Genomic DNA, 21,313 nt, shown 5'->3' on the forward strand with positions numbered 1-21,313 from the left:
AGTGCCGTGTGATAGCCTTCGGCTGCCAGGATCTTGTCTTAAGTTTTTTATTATGATCACGTTGGCTTCATTCATGTCACAGGCCTTGGCAATGTCAACTTTCCTCTCCCCTTTCTTCTTCCTCTCGATGCTTTCTAGCTTGGTGGCCTGAGGGAGGTGTCGATGCTTCTTGGGGTTCTCAGAAGGCTTCCTAGGCATCGTAAGCAGGGTAAAATGCAGTAACAAGGGCAGAAAATGCAGCAAGAAAAAAGCACCTTCCAATGCAATTATGCGACTGAGTGGCTCTGTGGCGGGAGAAATGTAAACAAAACATCACGTGACACCAGAAGCGTTTTTAATTGGGCGGCATCACGATCGTGTCACGATAGCGGGCGGGGAAGGCTACTTGATCAGAAGTTTTTCATTGGCTATCATCATCATGGGAGTATGGCCGTGTTGGACCGGGGGTGATCGTGCTAGAGTGAACTCTGCGGATTTGGCCCACTTCTCGGAGCTCTGTGCGTGTTATGCTAACACACTCGTGTTGCAGTAATTAAATCGTATTAAATAATACTAATTAATTGCTCACCGTGCTGGACTCAAATCGTGCTGGACTAACGCGTGCTGGAAGCGAGGGTACTGTACTTATAAAAGTGGGAATGAAGGAAAGATTTAGCGAAGTGGAGACGACATGGGGCACAAGGGTTTGAGAGTAAATGCAGATGAAATAAAGATGATGGTACAATATCTAGGGTTGGTGGGGTAGTGTCAAAGAAGAGAGAGAGTGACCATGTGTGGTTTGCCATAAATGATACGTGAGTGCATAAGATATGTTGTGGTATTTAAGGCCGACTGCAAGATAATGCTGATGCCATGTCGCCGGTGTGTCAGGGAGAGGACGTGGAGATTGCCAGGCATGAAAGGACTGATCTTGCTGGTGAGTCTCTGAGTGTGTGGAAGAGTTCTGTTGCTTGGGAGACATGTTATGTGCTGGAGGTGGGGCTGGAGCTAGCTCTATGTCTAGAGGGAGGAGTGGCAAGAAGAAGTTTTGGGAGTTGTTGCCTCTCCTGATACTGAGAGGGCTCTCCTTCCATCCTAAGGGTCTCCCTGGGGAGGAGGGGAAAGAATAATTCACCAGTATCCCTGCTTGTCCTACGAGGCGACTAAAAGGGACCATTTTGTCTCTGGTCTTTCCTTACTGTCCTTTTGTGCTCTTTTATCTTATTTCTCTTCTTGATATTTTTGTGTTACTTCCGGCATTTATTTTCCCTCTACTCCTACAGTGCCATATAGCCATATTATGGCTTGGTGCTAATTCTTCATTATTCCTTCCTTCCTACCATCCTAAGGGATCTTTGTACATGGCATTTGTGAGGAGTGTAATGCTGTATGAAGGTAAGACTTGGAGGTAAAGGAAGAGGATATTCGTGTGCTCAACTATTTTTTTTTTTTTTTAATGCGAGGAAGAAGGAACCAAAGGCCACGGGCCTGTAGTTTTTGTTCCTTCCAAGAGAAAAACAAAATACAGTACAAGAAAGAGCCAAATTCAAGATCCGATCATTTCAAGATGCCTGGACACACAGCGTTTGAAAGACTGGAGATCATAGGAAGCAGGAAATACAGACAGAGGGAGACAGTTCCAGAGTTGGCCTGTTGCATAAATGAAGGACTGGGAGTAACGGTTCACTCTTGCATTAGAGAGTTGGACAGAAAAGGGGTGAGAGTTTGCTGCTAGACGGGCGCTATGTGTCTGTTGTAGAGGTGGAGGAATGCATGCAGACAATTCAGAGGAGCTGTGACCATTGAAGTAACGACAGAAAAGAAATAAAGATGCAACAATCCGGCGAAGAGACAGAGGTCGAAGGGAGTCAGTATGAGGAGGAGAGTTAATGAGACGAAAAGCCTTTGACTCCACCCTATTGAGAAAAGTTGTATGTGGGGAGTCTCCCCACACATAAGAGTTGTACTCCACACAGGGGTGGATAAAACCCCTGTATAGAGTCAACAATTGTGCAGGGGTAAAGAAGGAACGGAGTCGGCTTAGCACACCTAATCTCTCGCAAGCAGATTTTACAAGAGATGTAATATGATCTTTCCAAGATAAGTCACGTGTAAATGAAACCCCAAGCAAGTTCAAGGATGATGCAGGATTAAGCTGAATATTATTAAACTTTAGTGAGTATGCCTGTGGAAGATTTTGTCGGGCTGACAGGTGTAAAAACTGAGTCTGCATTAAAAACAACCAGATTATTTTTACCTCAGTCAGAGATACGAGCCAAGTCAGACATTAGGTGTGCCATAGCCTCATCCCTTGTTTGTTGAAGTAACTGCTGAGATGCATGTTGCGGGAACCGAATGGAAAGGTGAAGGGTTGAGTCATCAGCGTAAGAGTGGATAGGGTTAGATGTACAGCTTAGAAGGTCACTGAAGAAAAAAAGAGAGTTGGTGATAGGACAGAGCCCTGAAGAACACCACTGCTGATAGATCGAGGAGAAGAACGATGGCCGTCTACAACAGCGGCTATAGAACGACCAGAAAGGAAGCTAGAGATGAAGGCACAGATAGAAGGATAGAAACTGTAGGAGGGCAGTTTGGAAATTAAAGATTTATGCCAGACTCGATCGAAAGCCTTTCAGATGTCAAGTGCAATGGCAAAGATTTCGCCAAAGTCCCAAATGGAGGATAAGCAGGAGTCTGAAAAGTAGGTGAGAAGATCGCCAGTGGAGTGTCCCTGACGGAACCCATACTGACGATCAGAAAGAAGGTTGTGATAGGAATGATGCTTTAAAAACTTTCTATTAAGAATTGACTTGAAAACTTTTGAGATACTGGATGTTAAAGCAATTGGACAATAGTTGGAGGGTTGGGAATGGTCACCCTTCTTTGGGACTGGCTGAATGAGAGCGAACTTCCAGCAAGAAGGAAAGAACAAGTTGATAGACAAAGGCGAAAGAGTTTGCCTGGGCAGGGTGTAAGCACAGAAGCACAGTTCTTGAGAACAACAGGAGGGACTCCGTCAGGCCCATATGCCTTATTAGTATTGAGGCCTGTGATGGCAGAAAATACATCAGCTGAAGAAATTTTAATGTCAGCCATAAGGAAGTCAGAGGGGGGAAGTGATGGAGGAACAGCACCAGAATCGTCTAAGGTGGAATTGGAGGAGAAAGTCTGAACGAAGAGATCTGCTTTATCAGTAAACGAAATAGCTACAGAGCCATCAGAGTAGAAAAGAGGAGGGAAGGATGATAAAGTAAAGTTGTTAGAAAGGTTTTTGGCAAGGTACCAGAAGGAGCGGGAAGAATTTGAGTTGGAGAGTTGAGAGCATTTAGTATGGATGAAATTATTTTTAGCAGAGTGAAGAACAGACTTGGCACAATTCTGGGCAGAAATGTATAAAAGATGTGATTTGGCTCCGGTACCTTGTATAGGCCTTCTCCTTGTTGCAAACAGCATTAGAACAAGCATGATTAAACCAAGGCTTTCTTGCATTAGTCAAAGGAAATGAGAAAGGAATGTATGCTTCCATGCCCGAGAAAATAACCTCCGTAATGCGCGAGGCACACTCAGATGGCTCCTGACCATGGAAGCAATAATCATTACAGGGAAATTCAAAGAAGTACTTGCCTGAGGACCTCCCAATCCCCAGCACCAAAGCGCCACAGACGACGTTTCTTTGAAGGGTCCACAGGCCGTACCGGAGCGATAGGACAGGTTAAGGTGATAAGGTTGTGATCGGAGGAGCCTAACGGAAGAGAAAAGATTAACTGTGTAAGCAGAAGGATTAGTTGTAAGGAAGAGGTCAAGTATGCTGGAGCTCTCTCCAAGGCAGTCAGGGATACGGGTAGGGTGCTGTACAAGCTGCTCTAGGTCATTAAGGGTAGAAAAGGTGTAGGCTTGTTCACCAGGTGGATCAGTGAAAGGAGAGGAGAGCCAAAGGTGGTGGTGAATGTTGAAATCTCCTAGAATGGAGATTTCAGAGAAAGGAGAAAGGGATAGAATGTGTTCCATCGTAGAAGTAAGATAGTCATAGAATTTTTTATAGTCAGAAGAATTAGGAGATAAGTAAACAGCACAGATATATTTAGTCTGAGAATGACAGGAAAGCCAAAGCCAGAGTGTAGAGAATTCAGAAGAATCAAGTTCAGGAACACGAGAGGAAGATAAGTCGTTGAGTATATATAGACAACAGCCACCTCTGGCTTTGAAATGAGTATAGAGACAGTAGGTGGATACAGAAAAGGGTCTGCTGTCAGTTGCCTCAGATAGCTGAGTCTCAGTTAGAAAAAGAAGGTGGGGTTTAGAGAAGGAGAGGTGGCGCTCAAAAGAGCGAAAGTTAGATGAAAGGCCGCGAATGTTGCAGAAATGAAGAAGAGAGTCAGACAGTGGTTCCAGGCAGTTCGAGTCGTCACCGGGAGACAGGCGGGAGGTGGGGGCATTTATGGTCCACCCCCATGGGGAGTCCCAGGCCACGAGTTTTGCTTTTTTTTTTTTTTTTTTTTTTTTTTTTTTTTTTTTTTTGAAAAGGAAGTGTAGTGTGTACTGTGCACGTAGTTTGGTGTTGATAGTTAGAGAAACTTGTATTGGAGAGCATGCTGGCCTACTCTCTGTGTTACTGAGACACTGAAAATGTTCAGCAAAGTGGGATGGTCGGGACCTAGTCCCGAGGGCTGATGAAACAAGAGCTCCAGCTCTCCCTGTCATCAGCTTTCCATCCACCTTGGGAGTACTGCCCTGCTCGACTGGTGCTACAGTCTACTCCTGGACTGTACAGAAATGACAATGATTAGGTGGATGTGCAATGCGTCCTTGAATGTGAAGCCTGACGGGGGGTAAGTTTACGATGGAAGAATTGAGAGAAAGATGCGGTTGGAGTGTACTGGTGTTGAAGAGGTGTAGATTGACATGGTTTGGGCATGTGGAGAGGACGAGGGATGACAACTGAGTGCAGAAAGTGAGAAGTGTGAACACTGGGGGTTGGGTTTCAAGAGGCAGACCAAAAAAGACCTGGGACAAGGCCATAGAGTATGACCTCAGGAATAAGGGACTGAAAAGGGGCACTGCCAGAGATTGAGCAGCATGGAGAACCGCCATTAGGTGACCAAGGCCGATGCATGCAAACATGTTCAAACCTTTATAAACAAAAAGAACAAACAAGCCAAACTCCAAGAAGGTAGTTTGGGGGTAAACACATTTAAGATCTAGATTTGTACCACATGAAAGCTAACGGAGGGATTATGTAAAAACTGACACAAAACTATTTCTATTCTAGTTCCGTTTACTGCAGTATGTAGCTTTGGGGGAAAAAAAAACAAAAAAAAACCTCTGTGTCCCTGAACATTCACCCCACCCCACTTTTCACGATGTTTTCCACAATCAAAATTTTACAGGAATCAGTCAGCACTAGAGGTTAACTGCTGTTGCTCTACACTGATCTGTCTAACCAAGCAGACCCATCAACCACAAGCAAGCAGCCACTTTCCTCTGGTAGACAGCACATCACCAGGGTCAGCACAGTCTTCCTGCATGGCAAAGTGCAGGGAAAAATGCAGAAGGCATATTTTCCATGGGGATGAGCTGTGTAAAGGAGATATGTATAAGTACTAGTCTCAGCCTGAACTTTACTTGGCAAATGTGGATGAGTTCCCTGGCCACCTACCAAGCTTGGCTTCAATCACTCCCATGGTAGTACCCCCTGGAAAGATGACAATTATTCACCTTCTGGTGGAATAACAGGTGCTACACCTTGCCCAGGCATCACCTTGGACTATCCAGAACAGGGGCTTCCACCTTCCCTGAGCCAGAAATGTGTTCCAGTCATATGCCCCATATAAATACTGAAGGTTATTACCTGTACAGTAATACCTCGATATACAATACCCTTAGATGCGATCTATCTATCTATCTATCTATTGCCAGACGCCTCAATCCCGTTCGGGGGTGGCCACAAGCAAATCGCCTCCACATTGCCTTGTCCCCCGCCATTTCACTGCCCTGCTCCCAACTCACACACCCCTCCCTCATATACCTCTCCACTCCATCCCTCCATCTCATCATCAGCCTCCCCCTCCCTCTCCCCCCCTCCACCTCACTCACATACACTCTTTTTGTCAGTCTTTCACCCTTCATCCTCTCCACATGGCCAAACCACCTCAGTGTATTCCTCCTAACGCTTAATGATGGGGGTAGAAATACCACCATACCCTGCCTAAGAATGGCCAAACCCCTTTCTAATGATGGGTTTTTATCTTTTTACTGATTTTGATGATATTCTCATCTAAAATTGTGTGTTTAGGTTGATTTATAAACTGTTTTTAGACTTAGATTAATGTATTTTAGCCACGGGGGGGTGAACATTATCATTTTGGGGTACAGTTTACTAAGCTTGATTTTTTCCAGACTTATATTTGATGATTTTCAGATTTTATTTGTTGGTTTAAGTGAGTTATTTACAGGTGTTAGGCTTAGGTTAGCTTTCTTGACAGCTGCTAAGCCATTTAGATTGGCCTTAAACTTATTTTTGGGCTCATTTGGGGGGAAACCTGAGGCTGGTAAACACTCCACATTGCTTTACATGTTAAAAGTATCCCGATATATGGTACCCCACCTAATGATGGGGTTTTACCTAACCAATTGCACTGTTAAACAGGGGTATGCCTGTACCATGCTCCACCAATGCATGGATGACCGTAAATGATTTCTCACACCTTTATAGTGGGGAGAGAGCCCTTTCCTGTTTTTAGTACAGCTTCCTGAATGGTTGGTTTAACACATAAAATGTGGCAGACTGAAAATCCAAAGTGCACCACTTCCCCCCCAAAAAAAAATTATATCTGTTTTCTTGTCTTTCCAACTGATAGAGGCTGTGATAAAGTATATGTAAGTCAACTTTCAGGTTGATATATGACATAGTTTAGCTGCTACAGTCTTTTGAAGTTTGCTAATTTTGAATCACCAAAAATATATATACATATAGTACATCCCCCTAGTACGCGAGTATATGGGCGGCGGAGGACGTCGCGTACTAGGAATTCGCGTACTGTGAATACGTAAACTTATGGGAAAAATTACATATGGGCGGCACCCCCCTTCATGGTCAACCCTTAAAGACGCCTTTCAGACCTAAGTATTGTACTATACAGGGAAACTATCTAAGACATATTACCTAACATAAAGTAAACCAACAAGATTATGGCTTTACTAAGTAAATCAACAAGGATATGGCTTAACTAAACCAACAAGAATATGGCTGCTAACCTTTACCCAAGAGGACAACAGGCGTGATGGAGGTAAGAAGAGGATCCGAAGCAGGATGAGGCACCTAGCGTGCATCTCCTGCATCACCCACCACATCACCTGACACACCACCTTCCTCACCACTTTCGTCAACAGCACTTTCGACACTTTCACTAGCTAATGCACTCACATCGATCATAAACCCTTCAAAGTCTATTTCTGACACCTCAGACACTGAATCAGTCTCTTGATCCTCCTCAGGATATGGCTCTTCTGATGTTGTAGGGAATGATTCCTCACTTTGTTCAAGCCGAAGGTAACGGGTGATTGGTGTTTGCTTCCGTCTGTTTACTTCCTGGTTGTACAGTACACCCACATTTTTCGCTGATTTCATTTCTACGGTTTTGCCCTCTCACAGATTTTCTTACCAACAATAAGTTTAACTAAAATATCCTTGAATATACGGAAAACAAAAAATTTGAAATTCCCGCCGCTTCCAATTGTAGCATGGTAAACTCACACCATCCTCTGTCCCTTTCCCGCGGCCCCTCTGCCCCGGCCCCCGCATCCCTCAGTTCACGCCTGCCTGCCTCACCTGCTTGGTGCACTTGTAACCGCGCTGTGATACAAGCCTCTTGCCTCCCACATGGCCCCAGGACATAAGCCAGCCTCACCGAAGGCTAATAATACAATTAGTAAGAACTCCAAAGTGACAAAACGATCAAGAAAAGTTATGACCTTAGCAGAGAAAATTGTGTTATTGGACAAGCTAAGAAGTGGCATGAGCTACGCCGCATGTAGTCGTGAGTATGAAGTGAAAGAATCGACAATGCATTCGTTTCGTTATTAAAGGCTCCAACATGTTTGAGTGTGTTGGCCTTGGTCACCTAATGGCGGCTCTCCACGATGCACAATCCATTGCAGCCTCCCTGTTCAGTCCCTTAACTCTGAGGTCACACTTAATGACCTCGTCCCATGTCTTTCTCGGTCTACCCCTCATAACCCCACCCCCAATATTAACACTTCTCACCTTCCTCACCCAATTATCATCCCCCATCTTCTCCGCATGTCCAAACCATCTCAATCTACCTCTCCACATCACAACACCAATACACTCCAGTCCCATCCTACCTCTCAACTCTTACATCGTAAACCCAGCCCCTCCAGGCTTTGGACGCAGGAATGCACTGCACATCCACCTAATCATTGTCATTTCTGTATGTCTGAGCCGGCGAATATCTTCCTCCTTCACTGCCCAGGCCTCACTACCATACAGCATTATACTCCTAACACATGCTGCATACAAAGACCCCTTAGCACGTACGGAGAGTCCTCTCAATGTCAGGAGAGGCAAGAGCTCCATGAACTTCTTCCAACCACTTCTCACCCTAGCCAAAGAGCTAGCTCCAGCCCCACCTCCAGCACACAACATGTCTCCCAAATAACAAAACTCATCCACACACTCTAGAGATTCACCAGCAAGTTCAATCCTTTCATGTCTGACAATCTCCACCTGCTCACCCTGACACGCCATACACATAAAATCAGCATTATCTCGCAGTCTACCTCTGATACCACTACATCTCTTGTGCACCCATTTATCACACACACCGCACAAGATGGAATTACTTCCCACGCCCTTCTGGCAAACTGCACATGGCCACTCTCCCTCGTCTTTGACAGTACCGCCACCAACCCTAGATATCATCACTTTTGTTTTATCTGCATTTACCCTTAAACCCTTGTGCCCCATACCATCTCTCCACTTCCTAAACCTTTCCTCCGCCTCCCTTTCGTTCTCTGCAATCAACACCAAATCATCAGCATACAACAACTCCCAAGGGAGTCTGTTTCTAAAGTCACGTGAAAGGGCTTCAAGCACTATAATAAACAACATGGGCTTCAAGACTGACCCCTGATGCACACCAACATTCACGGAAAACTCATCACTCAAATCTCCATTCACTCTTACCTGGGTGTGAGCACCCACATACATAGCCATAACCACCCTAACCAGCCACTCCTCCAAGCCAAGCTTTCTCATTGCCCACTTCACCACCTCTCTAGGGACTGTCAAAGGCCTTTTCCAAATCAACAAAAACAAAATAAAGATCCCTTCTCCTACCAATATATTTTTCCTGAAGCTGATGAACAATGAATAAAGAATCAGTGGTCCCCCTACCTGGCATAAACCCAAACTGCATCTCATCAATATTCACTCTTTCTCTAATCATACCTTCTAAAACTCTCTCCATTACCTTCATTATTTGATCTAAAAGCTTTATACCTCTATAATTTCCTCTTTCCAGGGCATCACCCTTCCCTTTATACACATTTACAATTACACTCTTCAGCCAATCATCTGGGACAACACACTCATAAATAATCCTATTTATCAGGTCAGTGACTAAACTCACCCCTATATCGCCTGAGGCCTTCAACATTTCGGCAGTCAACCCAGACACACTTGCTGCCTTCCCCACCCTCATCCTGCCTATTGCCTCACTCACAGTAGCAGTATCAATCAAAGGCCAAGGGCCAGACACTGGATCTGCTGGCTTCAAACCTTCCCTGTCCCAGTCAAACTCCTCATTCAACAACCGGTTATAATGCTCTCTCCATGCATCTTTAATATCCTCACTGTTCACCACTACCCTTCCTTCATCATTCTTCACACACTGCTCACCTATAATAACCCGATTATCCCTCTTCACTTGACCTGCCACCCTAAATATCATATTTTTCCTTTGCCCATGATTTAGGTTATCAAGTAATAGTCTCTGTGACTCAGACTTTGCCCTGTATACCTCTCTTCTAGCCCTATGCTTGGCAGCCAAATATTCCTCTTTGCTACCACCCTTCTTCCATTCCCAGAAAAGCCTTCTTTTCTCCTTAACTGCAGCTTCTACATCCTCATCCCACCACGAAGTTACTTTATGTCTTGGTGGTCCTCTTGTCCAACCGCATGTTACATCAGTACACTAACTCTAAAGAAATTGTTCTTGAGGGCTCTGTACTGTTCATTAACACCTCTGTCTACAGCTCCCTGTTCAGCCACCACTCTCCTCAACTCGCTATAGAAGGCATCCCTTACTACTTGGTTTTTCAGCTTCCATATTTTCCTCCTAGGTACTTAAGTCCTCTTTTTCATCACTTGTTCTCTAAGCACCATATCACAAATAAATAGTTTGTGCTGCTGCACACACTCCTCACTTCCTATAACTTTAACATCCCTCACTAACCTGGGGGTAGGGGGGTTTCAAGAATACTCCCCCAGTATCCCTGCTTGTCGTACGAGGCGACTAAAAGGGTTGGTGGTGGGTTAGTGCCCCACCCCATAAAAAGAACTAACTAAAATAGCAAATAAAGCGCCTCGGACCCGGACGGACCATACGTTGACGACTAAGGAACGGACAAAGGACATTCTGAGAGTAGGAACGTGGAATGTGAGAGGAGTGAATGATGAAGTGAAAGAGAGAGAGATTGTCCAGGTGCTTGAGGATGCAAAAGTGGATATATGTGGATTGACTGAAACTAAATGGGAAAGTGAAAGGATGAGAGAATGGGAATACGGTGTAGGTATATGTGCGGGAGTCAGTGAGAATGAGAGGGCAAGAGAGGGAGTATGTCTGATGATAAGCAAGAAGTGGAAGGAGAATATAAGAGAGTATGGAACAGTGGGTGCAAGGATTGTATGGGTGAGGATGAAAGTAGGTATACAAGCATGGGCGATTGTATGTGTGTATGCTCCAACAGAGGATCGAGTGGCAAGAGTGAAAGATGAGTTTTGGGCGAGAGTAGAAGCATGTATGGACAAGTTTGAGAGGAGCGAGAGAGTGCTGTTGATTGGAGACATGAATGGCAAAGTCGGGAATGTACGAGTGGATGGAGTGGTTGGTCAGTGGGGTGTGCCAGCAGAAGTAGATGGGAATGGTAGTGCTTTGGTGGACATCTGTGCTGGTAAGGGGTTGGCAATAGCCAACACCTACTTTCGTCATAAGATGATCCACCGGTATACATGGAGAGTAATGAGGAGGATGGATGGTGAACTTGTTGAACGAAAGGCAATGATAGACTACGTGTGTGTGGATGAGCGAATGAGAAGACAAGTGTTGGATGCAAGGGTGTGTGGAGAGGGTGGGGAATGGAATCTCGGACCATCACTTAGTGATGGCCAAGGTAGAGCTGCAAAGAAAGTGGTTGAGGAGGCGAAGGGAAGACAGGAGGAAGCAGCTCCTGTGAGAAGAGTGGAGAAATTGCAAGATAGTGAGAAGAGGACAGAGTATAAGAGCATAGTGGAAGAAAGATTGGGAAGGTATGAGCTAGAGCAGATGGAAGGGGTGGGAAGACGTATGTAAGATATTCACGGAAGAGATAAGCGCAGCGTGTGAGGCGGTTTGTGGAGTGAGGAGGAGATGCAAGGGTGTGCAAGGGACAGCATGGTGGAATGATGAGGTGAAACGAGCTGTGGAACAAAAAGAAGAAGGCATATGGTGAATGGTTGGCGAGTAGAGGTAGGGAGAAGATGAGAGAGAGAAGAGAGAGGTATATGTGAGCAGGAGAAGGGACGTTAAGAGACTGGTGAAGGAGAGTAAGAAGAAAGTGGATGAAGAGTTTGGGAGGAATCTGAGTGTGAAATGGAGGGAGAGTAAGAAATTGTTTTGGAAGGAGGTAAAGAAAGTAAGGCAGTGTGAAAGGGGAAATAGTAGGGGAGTGAAAGATAGGAATAACAGATTGTTGGTGGAGAAGAGAGAGAAATTGAGGAGATGGAAGGAGCACTTTGAGGATTTGTTGAATGTAGAGAGTGAGAGCAGTGTGAGTATAAGTGGTTGGGGAATGGCTGGGAGAAGAAGAGATGAGAGGAGGGAGGAAGAGATCAGTAGGTCGGAAGTAGTGGAAGCGATGAAGAAGATTAAGCTGGGAAAGGCCCCAGGAATTGATGGAGTGTGTGGTGAAATGCTTAGGTATGGGGGTGAGATTGTTGTGGAGTGGATATGGAAGTTGTGTAGATTGGCTTGGGAAGAGGGAAGGGTTCCAGAGGACTGGAAATCAGGTATAATTGTTCCTCTGTACAAAGGAAAAGGGGGAGAGAGAAGTATGTGGTAACCATAGGGGTATTTGCCTTCTTAGTGTGACTGGTAAAATATATGGTAGAATACTCATTGATAGGGTTAGGCATATGACAGAGGAGCTAGTTGGAGAAGAACAAGGGGGATTTAGGAAGGGAAAAGGGTGTGTAGATCAGATATTTGTTCTAAGATGTTTAGTGGAGAAGTATCTAGAGAAGGGAAGGAAAGTGTACGCTGCCTTCATGGACTTGGAGAAAGCTTATGACAGAATAGATAGGAAAGGTATGTGGAAGGTACTAAGAATATATGGAGTGGAGGGGAAATTGTTGAGTGCTGTGAAGAGTATGTACGAGGGAGCTAGGGCTACGGTGCGAGTGGATGGTGAGTTGAGTGAGTTCTTTGATCTCAATGTGGGACTGAAACAGGGGTGTGTAATGTCTCCATGGCTGTTTAATATATATATGGATGGGGTCGTAAAGGAGGTACAAGGTAGGGCAGTGGATGTGGGGGTGGCCCTAATGAATGAGGGTGAGATTTGGAAGCTTCCGGTGTTGCTGTTTGCTGATGATACAGTATTGTTGAGTGAAGATGAATGGGAGTTGCAAGGTTTGGTGAATGAATTTGGGACAGTGTGTAGGAGGAGGAAGCTGAAAGTTAATGTAAACAAAAGTAAAGTTATGGTGTTTGAGAGGAATGAAGTCACAGAGTGTGCAGTGAGGTTGGATGGTGAGGATATGGAGAATGTGAGTGCATTCAAGTACTTGGGTAGTGTGATGAGTAAGGATGGAACTTTGGGGGATGAAGTACGTGAAAGGGTACAGCAGGGAAGGAAGGTTGTTGGCACACTGAAAGCAGTGATGAGAAATAGGGAGGTGAGTATGGAAGTTAATAGTCACTGCATGATGGTATTGTGATCCCTACCCTGACGTATGGAAGCGGGCGTGGACCTTGCAAGAGGGGAACAAGTCAAGAGTGAGAGCAGTGGAAATGAGTTACTTGAGAGGAGCATGTGGAGTGACATGGAGGGACAGGTTGACGAATGAAGAAGTGAAGGAACGCTGTGGGGTAGATGTGGATGTGGTTGAAAAGATTAGGAGAAATACACTGAGGTGGTTTGGACATGTGGAGAGGATGGAGAATGAAAGACTGACTAAGAGGGTGTATGTAGGTGAGGTGGTGGGAGGGAGAGGGAGGGGTAGACCGAGGATGAGGTGGAGGGATGGAGTTGAGAGGTATATGAGGGAGGGGGGGGTGAGTTGGGGGGAGGGGAGTCAAATGGTGGGTGACAGAGTGACTTGGAGGCGTTTTGTCTGCGGCCACCCTTTGCGGGATTAGGGCGTCGGGCTATAGATAGATAGATAGACTAACCTCCTATCGGCCCTCCTAACCAGAAAATAATCTATCTGTCTGCTACTTCCCCCAGACTCATACGTAATTAACCTAATGTCTCTTTTCCTAAAATATGTGTTGCACACAATCATATCCGTTGCCTCCCCAAACTCAAGTATCCTTTCCCCTTCTGCATTCCTTAGACCATACGCACATCCTCCATGCACTCCTTCATAACCTTGTGCTGCTTCACCTACATGACCATTAAGTCCCCTCCCAAAATCACTATCTCATCATCCCGCATACCACCCACTACACGTATTAAATCATCCCAAAATCTATCTTTCTCTGCTTCATCCAATCCTGCCTGTGGAGCACATGCTGATATAATTGCAGCTATCTTTCTACCCAACAGAATTTTCACTACCAATATCCTATCGTTTACTCTCAAAACATTCAAAACATATTCCACCCATTTCTCCGAAACCATCACACCAACACCTCCATATCTGTCTGTCCCCCACTGCCAAAACAACTTATAGCAACAGTCCTTCCCAACAATCTTTCTGGCTGATGCTACCCTGTACTGGACTTCCTGCAAACACCCCACATCCACCCATCTCCTACTGAATGCCTCAACGACTTCCCCCGCTCTTCCTCTCAAACTTCCCACATTCCATGAACCCACCCTCATCCCCATGGGTGATTTACTGTCCTCAGACTTGCTTTGAAACTTATTTTGTTTTCTCATCTCCAGTATTAATAAAGGGGGACAGACATAGCACAGGTCCCACTTAGTGCACAGTCCCAGAAAAGTGGAAAAGAAATAAGACATGCACTTGCTAGCTGTGCATCAACATCAGCAAAGGTGTCTCAACATGTTTGTGATAATGCTCTAATTAAAATGGAAAAGGCGCTGAACATATGAATAGAAGATTTGAAACGCCGACATATTCCTGTTGACACAAATTCGATCAGAGCTCTAAAACCTAATTTTTAAATTAAGTTATATTAAGCACAATTTTTTTAGCAGATTTCAGATAATTAGGTGTGTATGAGCCCCTGTGGCGAAAAAAAATAAAATATTTTCCAGCTAAAAGTGCTGATTCGGTATTTAGTCACACCGAGTCGGGTGAGCTAAGTGAGCAGCAATGGATCCCATTGACTTTGTCTGTAAGGTAAATATATATATTTTTAATTATTTATGAAAATTACTGTGTACAAGTTTTCCTTATTTTTTACTGTTATGCAATAAACTATTTATAGTGGCATTTGAGAAAAGTAAGAGACAAATGGGATATTGCCACGAGTTAGGAACTGGTGGCATGAAGCAGGTTGGTTGCCAAAATGCGTCGCATGCATGAAAATATCTTCTTGTGTGTGTTACAAATGGTCTTTATCGAGCCAAAGCCTTGATAAAATTATATTGTGTTGTGCAGCAGACTGCTTATAGTTTTATATGAGAATAATGGCCCGACTTCTGTGAGAATCCCGGACTTGTATGGGCATTTGTCCAGCGTTTGATAATATTGTCCGACCTCAGCCCATGTCTGGGAAATCCGAAATCCGGGAAATAGGGGTCCGCCAAATTGAGGGCCGTGTGTATCGTCAAATATAAGCCTGCAAAAAAATCAAGCTTAATAAACTGTACCCCAAAATGACAATGTTCACCCACCTATGGCTAAAACACATTAATCAAAGTCAAAAAACAGTGTATAAATCAACCTAAACACACAATTTTACTCTAAAATATCAGTCTAAAATATCATCAAAATCTGTAAGAAAAATCAAAACCCATTGTTAAACCAGGGTTTGGCCACCATTAGGAGGGGTATGGTGCAATTTCTACCCCCATCGTCATGCCAGGGTATCGCATCTAGAGGTATCGTATATCGAGGTATTACTGTACTGACATGCTGCGTCCAGTACTACCTGCACGCTCGTGGAAAGATGGCCAACACTGAGTACCATTTCCCTAGTCCTGCCGCGCCAGACCAGGACGCTTTCCTTGTGACTAGTGACGTGTGCCAGTCAAATTGCAGTATTGCAATTTCCCCCGATGACGAAGACGACGATGCGTCAGTGTGTGACTATGACAGATCCATGAGGGAGGTTGAGGCAGAGAGGCCTCCTCAGGGTCCTGAAGGCCCTCCTCCAGGGAAGCAGAAGGGCCTCCTACAGCCTTGGAAACACCTCTCCCTTCCCCCTCAAGCCCATCACTCACCTTAAATGTTGGTATAATCTTAGCTGTGTCAAAATGTAGTTAAGCTGAATTTTGGGGGGACTTTTTCAAGGCTTGTCTGACATTATTCATTTTTCCCATAAGGTCTGTTGTTTGTCCAGTATGGATTTAGTCCAGTACGGTCGTACTGTCTGACAAAAATACCATACTGGACGCAAGGGTGCTGGTGTTGTAATATATATATATATATATATATATATATATATATATATATACCGGTATATATATATACTGTATATATATATAAGTAATCCCTCCAATATCCGACGTAACAGAGCCATAGGCATGTCCGGATAGTGGTCCTGTCCGGATATTGGGGCCCAGCCTTCTGGATTTGTACTTATGGACCCTAACTCAAAAAAACACCTATACAACTCCCTCTGGACATGCACAGCACCTATTTAAGACCCAAATCACACCAATAAGGGATATAAAAGACTGAAATAAATGCAAAAGAAGCATAAAATGAGGTTTTTGAGGTAGGTTCATACAATATTCAACATTCTGGGTACTTACAAGTCCCTGGCTCCTGGACTGGTAGTTATGAACCCTAACCTAGCCTAACTCAGAAAAACACCTCCCTACTACACATGCATAGCACCTAAGACACAGCATATTCACACCAATAAGGGACATAAAACAGTGAAATGAGGTGTTTGAGGTAAGTATAGTATGGAAAATACAGTAGAGTACAGTATGAAACATTCTGCCTACTTACAGCAAGTCCATGGCCATCTCAATGAATAACCGCCTCCTCTCAGACTCTGACAGTAAGAAGGATTTCCTGAAGCACTTGCAGTACACTGTTCATGAAGTTTTGCACTGAACTTAGTCATTCGCACCCAGAAGTCCATTCTCTTCACAGTGCGCACTCTTGTCTAACTTATGTTCCATTGTAACTTACTAAGTGTTGCACTCTTCACTTTAAGTCTTTCCACTCTTATAACCATTTTTTAAACCAAAAACACACAAGTTAATTTACGTTAAATTTAGTCCAAAAATTGTTTGCCTTTTCACTCACAACTCTAAATCCTTAACACAATGCACTGTTTTTTTCAGTGCACAACACTGTAAATTCCCGTGTGGTCTAGTGGAGAAGTTCTTGGCGTCTAATCACTGTCAGAGTCTGAGAGTAGCACAGGGAGGTGACCTAAGGGTGCGTCGCTGGGTCGTGGTGATGGCGTACCCACTGCAGATGACTCTGAAGACAGACGCAAACTCACGTCGAGCGGTGACTCCACCGTGGCTGATGTGCTGGGCTGTGGCTCGGAGGATGAGGGCCAGTCTTGGGGAGGCAACGGAGTGGAGCCAGGGCTGGGCACAGAGGGGGTCACGGGCCTGAAAAAGCTGTCAATGGTTGATTGACGCAAGGAACAACAATTCTGACAATTGATGATGCGCTGCCTGAAAGCACACACTTCCTCCACAAGTCCCAAGGGCCCCATCTCCCTGTCGCAGTCCGGATGTTGCAGGTAGTCCAGAACGAACTCTAGGTGTTCCCGGAGTGCGCTGAGCTTGGGGATGGCTGGAGTTATGTCATGCTGAGAGGAGTCCACATCATCATCGCCGTCCTCGTCGGAATCTTCAAGCTGGGTACGGACACCTGCAACTGAAGATGCGATCTCGATATCAGACAGGGTCTGATACCCAGGATTGCCCTCATCGTCATCCAACCACTCACGCATGTCGTCCACACCAACATCGTCGCCATGCGTACGTAGACGTGCATGGAAGTTATCCACGTCAAAACCTAGGAAATCATACTCCACATCCGTTCCGAGAAGCAGACAAGACCAACCATTTTCTAGAGTCTTGACAGGGACATCCTTCCATGCACTGGCCCAGTTGTAGATTGCAGACTTGATGTTGTAGCGGCGAAGGTTTTCCAATGTCCGCTGGCCTCGCCTGTCCTGTCCATCCCTGCGCTCGTCCTCGTCCTCGAGAACAACCATCACTTCGTTCAGGAACTTCCGGCGGTATAGGCGCTTCGTTGCCATGATCACTCCTTGGTCCATTGGTTGGATAAGAGCAGATGTATTAGGTGGCAGAAACATGCACCTAATGCGGCCATTCTCAGCCACCAAGTCCTTGTCACACGGGTGGGCAGGTGCATTGTCGAGGAGAAGGAAGGCCTTTACCTGGTCGCATGGGATTCCCAGTTTCTCCGTCAGGTAATGTATGACCTCCTTGACGAAATGGCGGTGGAACCAGTCTTGGAAGATCTGGGCTGTGAAACATGCCTTCAAAGAATGGTACCAGACGACAGGAAGGACATCCATCACTCCACGAAGACACCGAGGCTGCTTTGCATGGCCAACAATAACAGACTTAATCCGGTGCATGCCATTAGCACTGGCACAACACAAAGCAGATATCCGTTCCTTGGAGAGCTTGCAGCCAGGTACACGCTTCTCCGTCTCCTCGGCTAGAGTGTTCGTTGGCAAAGAGCGATAGAATAAACCAGTTTCGTCAGCGCTGTAGACATGACCGAGAGTGAGGCCCTCCCTGTCGATCAAGCCCTTCACCTTGTGCTGAAACTCGTCTACTCCATTCTCGTTAGCATCCAAAGCTTCGCCATGAGACTTACGGTTGGTAAGGCCATGCCGTAACTTAAACGCGAAGAGCCAACCCTCGGATGCCTTGAAGTCTAGGGCATCGTGAAGCCTTGCGAACTTCTCAGCAGCAGCCTTCAGCTCCGTACCACGTACCATCACACCAGCAGCACATTGCTGTCGATACCAAATCAACATGGAGCGGTCCATTGGGACTGCAGGCCACCTTTCTAACGATTCAGCCACTGCCCCCTCCCCCACCATTGGCACCAAATAATCTCGTAGCCATCGCCGAGGTGTTTCCAAAAATGGTAGATTGTAGGGGTTTGAGGAGAGAATTTTGAAGTTGGTTTTGTTGTGGATGGCAGGAGACAGATGAAGGTGAGTCTGGGGTTTGATTGCAGCTAAATTCTCAAGAGGAAGTTATCTTGACAAGAGCAGTACTAAGGTGAGAGCGGTTTATGCTAGCTAACTCTGTGCCCTCTACTCTTGCCTTTTCCACCGTGTCTCTTCTCTCTCCTATTGTGTCCTAACACCTTCTGCACTGTCTCTCCAATTTCCCCCGCATATGACTGGTTGGGTCATGTGTTTGGGCACATGTAGTAATTTCCACACCTGTGGAGTTTTCCATCAGGTGTCATACTGTGCTGTGTGAAATTCCCTGGCTAGAATCTGCACTGCTGTTTCCTTCAGATCTCTTGAGCTTAGGCACGGCTGTCTTCAAACCTCTATATTACATATTAACAGCATATAAATCTTTGTGTGTGTTTATGTGGAGTAGACTGTAGCACCAGTCGAGCAGGGCAGTACTCCCGAGGTGGATGGAAAGCTGATGACAGGGAGTGCTGGAGCTGCTGTTTCATCAGCCCTCAGGACTAGTTCCTGACCATCCCCCTTTGCTGAACTTTTTCAGTGTCTCAGTTACACAGAGAGTAGGCCAGCATGCTCTCCAGTACAAATTTCTCTAACTATCTTCACCAAACTACATGCACAGTACACACTACACTTCCTATTCAAAATTCACCATAATGGCGTCGATTCACCAAGCCTCGGAGTCCCCAGGGGGGGGGACCATAAATGCCCCCGCCATCTGCCCCTCTCCCGGTGACGACTCGAGGTGCCTGGAACCACTGTCTGACTCTCTTCTTCTTCATTTCTGCAACATTCGCGGCCTTTCATCTAACTTTCGCTCTGTTGAGCACCACCTCTCCTCCTCTAAACCTCACCTTTTTCTAACGGAGACTCAGTTGTCTGAGGCAACTGACAGCAAACCCTTTTCTGTATCCTCCTACTTTCTCTATACTCATTTCAAAGCCAAAGGTGGCTGTTGTGTATACATACGCAACGACTTATCTTGCTCTCGTGTTCCTGAACTTGATTCTTCTGAATTCTCCACACTCTGGCTTCGGCTTTCCTGTCATTCTCTGACTAAATATATCTGTGCTGTTTACTTATCCCCTAATTCCACTGACTATCAAATTTTCTTCGACTATCTTACTTCTACGATGGAACACATTCTGTCCATTTCTCCTTTCTCTGAAATCTCCATTCTTGGAGATTTCAATGTTCACCACCATCTTTGGCTCTCCTCTCCTTTCACGGATCCACCTGGTGAACAAGCCTACATCTTTTCTATCCTTAATGACCTAGAGCAGCTTGTACAGCACCCTACCCGTATCCCTGACCGCCTTGGAGAGAGCTCCAACATACTTGACCTCTTCCTCACAACTAATCCTTCTGCTTACTCTGTTAATCTTTTCTCTCCGTTGGGCTCCCCCGATCACAACCTCATTACCTTAACCTGTCCTATCACTCTGGTACGGCCTGTGGACCCTCCAGGGAAGCGTCGTCTGTGGCATTTTGGAGCCGCGGAATGGGAGGCCCTCAGGCAGTACTTGTTTGATTTTCCCTGGAATGATTATTGCTTCCATGGCTGTGAGCCATCTGAGTGTGCCTTGCGCATTACAGAGGTTATTCTCTCGGGCATGGATGCATACATTCCTTTCTCATATCCTCTGACTAACGCAAGAAAGCCTTGGTTTAATCACGCTTGTTCTAATGCTGTCCGCAACAAGGAGAAGGCCTACAAAAGGTACCGGAGCCAACCCACCCCTGAATCACATCGTCTTTACGTTTCTGCCCGGAATCGTGCTAAGTCTGTTCTTCGCTCTACTAAAAATAATTTCATCCATACTAAATGCTCTCAACTCTCCAACTCGAATTCTTCCCGCTCATTCTGGCACCTTGCCAAAAATCTTTCTAACAACTTTACCTCATCATCCTTCCCTCCTCTTTTCTACTCTGATGGTTCTGTAGCTATTTCTTCTACTGATAAAGCAGATCTCTTCGCACAGACTTTCTCCTCCAATTCCACCTTAGACGATTCCGGTGCTGTTCCTCCATCACTTCCCCCCTCTGACTTCCTCATGGCTGACATTAAAATTTCTTCAGTTGATGTATTTTCTGCCATCACTGGCCTCAGTACTAATAAGGCATATGGGCCTGATGGGGTCCCTCCTGTTGTTCTCAAGAACTGTGCTTCTGTGCTTACACCCTGCCTAGGCAAACTCTTTCGCCTTTGTCTGTCAACTTGTACCTTTCCTTCTTGCTGGAAGTTTGCTCTCATTCAGCCACTCCCAAAGAAGGGTGACCATTCCCAACCCTCCAACTATCGTCCAATTGCTTTAACATCCTGTATTTCAAAAGTTTTCGAGTCAATTCTTAAAAGAAAAATTTTAAGGCATCTTTCCTATCACAACCTTCTTTCCGATCGTCAGTACGGGTTCCGTCAGGGACGCTCCACTGGCGATCTTCTCACCTACCTTTCAGACTCCTGGTCATCCTCCTTTCGGGACTTTGGCGAAAGCTTTGCCATTGCACTTGACATCTCAAAGGCTTTCGATCGAGTC

The 21,313-nt window shown here is 45.5% G+C and overlaps 1 protein-coding gene across 1 annotated transcript in view; it reads right to left on the reverse strand.

The window, feature by feature from the left end:
- The window catches only part of LOC145391976 (CDAN1-interacting nuclease 1), a 186,816-nt gene that overhangs the window by 87,620 nt on the left and 77,883 nt on the right, over positions 1–21,313 (reverse strand). The gene's annotated exons all lie outside the window — the stretch shown is intronic.

This window comes from Coenobita brevimanus, chromosome 20 (assembly GCF_032717465.1).
Source record: "Coenobita brevimanus isolate Jiangsu-jjx chromosome 20, ASM3271746v2, whole genome shotgun sequence".
Classification (NCBI taxonomy): Eukaryota; Metazoa; Arthropoda; class Malacostraca; order Decapoda; family Coenobitidae; genus Coenobita; species Coenobita brevimanus.